Below are 5143 nucleotides of genomic sequence, written 5' to 3' on the forward strand. Positions count from 1 at the left end.
ATGCAGTCCAGTGCGTTTTTTTTTTTTTGTCTGCATGGAAAGTAGGTTATATGGTTTTCAATGGCATAATTCACACCAGTGCTTGCAGTTCCAGAAAAAAAGTAGAGCATGCTGCATTTTTCCTGCACTGGACTGTAATGGAACACTGTAAAGCACATCAAAAACGCACTAGAATGCACCTGAACGCACTGGAACACACATGTCCTTATCTAAGGTTAGGAAAAAAGAGGGGTAAATGCACTGGAATGCTTTAAAAACACACCAAACATGCCCTGGAATGCATCAAAAACATGCATGCAGAAAAGCATCGGAAACGCATCTGCCGCAGCGAGATCTCTCGGAAGTGGGGACAGGTACCTGTCAAAAACAGGAACCTGCTCCCCTCCCCCAAAAGGTGACAAATGTGGCAAAGTAGGGTGGGGGAGGCAAATAAGTTGAGCTTCCACTTTTGGGTGGAACTTCGCTTTAAATGTCATATCCCTGCCCAAGCTGCACTGTTGTCATGTGCCAATACTAGGCTGGGCTGGAAGATAAATATGTAAGTGATGAGAGCTGCATTCTTGTGTGTGTACAGTATATATGTGTATATGTGTGTGTATATAATATATATATATACATACATACATACACACACACACATAGAGTATATCTGATATATATATATATATATATATATATATATATACACACACATATAGCAGAATGAAGATACAGTATATATATATATATATATATATATATATATATATATATATATATATATATATATATATATATATATATATATATAATGCCTCTCCCATCACTTACTTACATGTATAAATATTTTTCTCATTTCTTTTTTTTCATTCCTTTTATTGGGATGTGGGTCTGTGATTTCTGTGCCCTCAATCTTCTAATATGTAAATCCTGCCCTGGGAAAAACTCTTCAAACAGACAGACTTCTATCATAATACAGGAAGACAGGAAGTGAGCTGGGTGGGAACCAGAGGGGTGCTGAACTTTCACCTCTCACTTCCTGTAAGGCCTAGTCTGAAAAGGAAAGCATGGCATGGTGGAGACTCTCTGTATTCTCCTGGATGGATTCTCCTGGATTAAAGGTATGCCTTCTATCAAATAATATTAGAATTGTGACAGTTTGGTGCATGAGTTAAGTTGTATTTGTCTATTTCCTGCTGAATAGTTCTCATTCGGTGTGCATTCACCTTCCCAGTTACCATGCAGCATGTTCACAGTAATGTAATATTATAGAGCTCCTCCTCCACAGCATGTCACTCTGCTTCATATAATATGTATGGCTTCCATGTTATATCCAGTGACTGTGTAGCATACTTTCAGTGCACATTGCTGCATATAATATGTATGGCTTCCATGTTATATCCAGTGACTGTGTAGCATACTTTCAGTGCACCCTGATTCATATAATATGTATGGCTTCCATGTTATAGCCAGTAACTGTGTAGCATACTTTCAGTGCACATTGCTGCATATAATATGTATGGCTTCCATGTTATAGCTAGTAACTGTGTAGCATAATTTCAGTGCACATTGCTGTATATAATATTATACGGCTTCCATTCTATATCCACTCATCATGCAGCATAGGGGTTGATTTACTGAAGGCAAATCAATTTTGCACTACAAGTGCACTTGAAAATGCAGTCGCTGTAGATCGGAGGGGACGATCTGAAATGAGGGGAAGCTCTGCTGATTTTATCATCCAATCATGTACAAGCAAAGATGTTTTTATTTTTTTTCATGTCCCCTTCAGATCTACAGCGACTGCACTTCCAAGTGCACTTGTAGTGCAAAGTGGATTTGCCTTTAGTAAATATACCCCATTATAATGTCAGGGCACAGTGCTACCAATGTTTTATGTCTCCCTCCCCTTTTGCATATTATCTGCCCTGCTACTAGGTGCCAACAGATATGGATTTTTCCATACAGATATCAATTATGGGCCACCTTTCAGGCCGATAACAATATGAGGTACTGATATTCTGTTTACATCCAGCTGCCCCAGAAGTAGCCTGATATCAGTTGACACCTAGGCCTTTTTTTGTATTCTAACAGCCACTGGTCACTGTCAGAATACAGGAAACAAGAGCAGATAGCAGGGGAATCAATAGCCAGGTTGCTATTGACTATTTTAAATTGCAGTAGCCAATAGCTAGTGGGCTATTACACCCGCCCACTGCCTGTTGTCAATCAGCAAAGGAGAGGATTTGAAGGAGAACATTCGTCTTCAGGTCTTCCTCTGCTGATTGACAGCAGGCAGTGGGAAGGGGGTGCAATAGTCAGCCTAATTTTAAAATTGAAACAGCCAATGGCAGTCTGGCTATGGTTCCCCCACTACCTGCTGTTTACATTCAGCTGCCATCAAATAAATTGTGCAGAAAGAGGTTAGCGATGTCTGTGTGGTGTGTGTGTGTGTCTGTGGTGTGTGTGTGTGGGGGGGGGGGGGGGGGGGGGGGGGGAAAGCTAATTTTTTTTTTTGGGGGGGATTCTGACAGATGGGCCGCTGTCAAAGCACCTGACCAAGACTGACAACTGGTGAATGGAAAACCGGAATAAGCACTTGGAAGAAGAAAACCGACAACTGAGACAACTTGCCTTTGGTAAGCGGACAACTTAATTACGGTGGTGGGCACCTTCCGTTTTTTTTTATATCACCGCATTCAACTGGCACTGTATCTGATCATCATATCTGCATCATCCTTCATTATTCATTTGGTCATCAGTGTTTGAGTTTTGTGGTGATATCATTAAGAACTTTTGAGGTTTGGTTTGCCAATTGTGTGCTGTTGGCATACAATTTTGGGATCACCGATTTGACGTATTAACCTCTCATTGTTTACACATATAATTGGACATTCATTTTGTGAATATAGGGCCAGATTCACGTAGAATCGCGGCGGCGTAACTTATCCTAGATAAGTTACACCGTCGCAATTTTTCATCGCAAGTGCCTGATTCACCAAGCACTTGCGATGAAAACCCACGGCCTCCGGCGCAAGGCGGGCCAATTCAAATGGGCGTGTGCCATTTAAATTAGGCGCGCTCCCGCGCCGGACCTACTGCGCATGCTCCGTTTCCTAACTCCCGCCGTACTTTGCGTGCCGTGACGTCATTTTTTTGAACGGCGACGTGCGTAGCGTACTTCCATTTTCCCGGACGGCTTACGCAAACGACGTTAATTTTTAAATTTCGACGCGGGAACGACGGCCATACTTTAGACAGCAATACACGTGCTGACTAAAGTTAATGCACCAAAAAAAAAGTGTAACTATGCGACGGGAAAATATACTAGCGGCGACGTAGCGAACGCGAAAAACCGTCGTGGATAGGCCGTAACTCCTAATTTGCATACCGGACGCTGGTTTACGACGCGAACTCCCCCCAGCGGCGGCCGCGGTACTGCATCCTAAGATCCAAGAGTGTAAAACAATTACACCTGTCGGATCTTCTGGCTATCTATGCGTAACTGATTCTATGAATCAGTTGCATAGATAGAAACAGAGATACGACGGCGTATCAGGAGAAACGCCGTCGAATCTCATTTGTGAATCTGGCCCTTATATACTAATTTTTCTGTGCACTCTGATTTTTTGTTTTGGTTCATTATTGTGCACCGTTTTTGGCATATCAGCCCCTGGATGCCAATCTTTCAATGTGAATTGGTATTGGTGAATTTTTTTTATTTTAATTGAATTTTTTATATTGGTGCAGTCTTTTCATTTTTTTTTATCTATTTATTGTGTGTTATTCCACCAGTACTGCTGCCTTTGTTATTTTTATTTTTTTTTATCTTTATTTTCTCTTTGACCAATCATTTGCCCTTTCATTCTACAGTGTTTTAAGGCAGAGTTAGGCAACCTTAGAGAGGTGGAGATCTACCTGAACAACATGGGAGAAGTCAAAGATCACAGGGCGCAGTGTCTTCCAATGTTGCCTCCTCACACCTGACTAAAACCTATAATTGCCGTACTACCGCGCTGCAATCACGTGCCTTTCACTGCAATTACTGGTGTAAACATTTTGCCTCCTCACCACCTTGCAGAATTTCTCAGAGGCGCATTGGAGCATTGCATACCGCACTTGTGAATGAGCCCTTAGTTGCATTTGGCAATAGCACTTTTAAGGCTCATTCACATGTGAATTTGGGGGTGGTAAAACCCTGCCCCCAAGCCCTATCCCCATTAGCTGCTAATTGGGAGGGGGTCGGGGTGCCATGGGAGATGGGTGCTTGAGAGTTACTATTAGCTCTCAAGCAACCAGAAACAACAGTACCAATGGGGATCGTTGGGCAACTGGGAGTTTACTGTACTACATTCATTATAGTATCAGTGAGTGCACTGAGGTAACTACATACTATATACACAAGTAGGATTTTTGTTTTGTGGAACATCCTTACTTTTACCTTGGGTGAAACCCTCCTGGAATATTTTTGATCTAGTGGGGGGGTCAGCAGCAGACTGGAGGAAACCCTCTAATCATGTAAAAGTACATTTTTCCACAAGTCATCAATTTCTAAACAAATTAAATTAATGGATATAGTGAGAAAATAGGCCATTATGTTACTTAAAAAGTTTTTATGCATTTCCATAGATTTGCCTGGCATAATGGATACTTTGAAAACCACAAGAGCGCAGCTAATAGTACTGAAGAATGATGGTGGAAGTTCATCCTGTGTGGGTGTATCGTGTGCATCACCTTCTGTCCCGTCTGAAGAGTTGAGCTCATCTCCTTGTCAAGTGTCGTACTCAAGGCCTAAACAGGTAGGTTTTCTTTTGGTACCGAAACATTAAAACATATTTTTTTTAAATATCAAACATGTCCTACTCCTATTTACCTGCTCTGTGTAAGGATTTTTGTACAGAGCAGCTCAAATCCTTCTCTTCTCAGGTCCCATGCCAGTGCTCCTGAACCAGAGCTCTGTGTGTCCAATCACACACTAAGCCTTGCCTTGGCCCCATCTCCTAATTAGCTCACTGGCTGTGATTTATAGCATCGGGAGCCAATAGCTCCCACCGCTACAGAAAGCCAATCAGCAGTGCAAGTCCCTGGAGAGACAAGGCTCTCGTGGACATCGCTGGATCGAGAGGGGACTCATGTAAGTATAGGGTAGAAAAAGGAATTTACC

The 5143-nt window shown here is 42.1% G+C and overlaps 1 long non-coding RNA gene across 1 annotated transcript; it reads left to right on the top strand.

The window, feature by feature from the left end:
- The first annotated feature begins 991 nt into the window (after positions 1-991).
- On the top strand, positions 992-4648 carry LOC120924806. The gene is made up of 3 exons (XR_005746429.1): positions 992-1100; positions 2514-2618; positions 4609-4648. It is a non-coding gene; the product is annotated as an uncharacterized LOC120924806 (long non-coding RNA).
- The last annotated feature ends 495 nt before the right edge of the window (positions 4649-5143 follow it).

Source organism: Rana temporaria, chromosome 1 (genome assembly GCF_905171775.1).
Source record: "Rana temporaria chromosome 1, aRanTem1.1, whole genome shotgun sequence".
In the NCBI taxonomy this organism is placed as follows: Eukaryota; Metazoa; Chordata; class Amphibia; order Anura; family Ranidae; genus Rana; species Rana temporaria.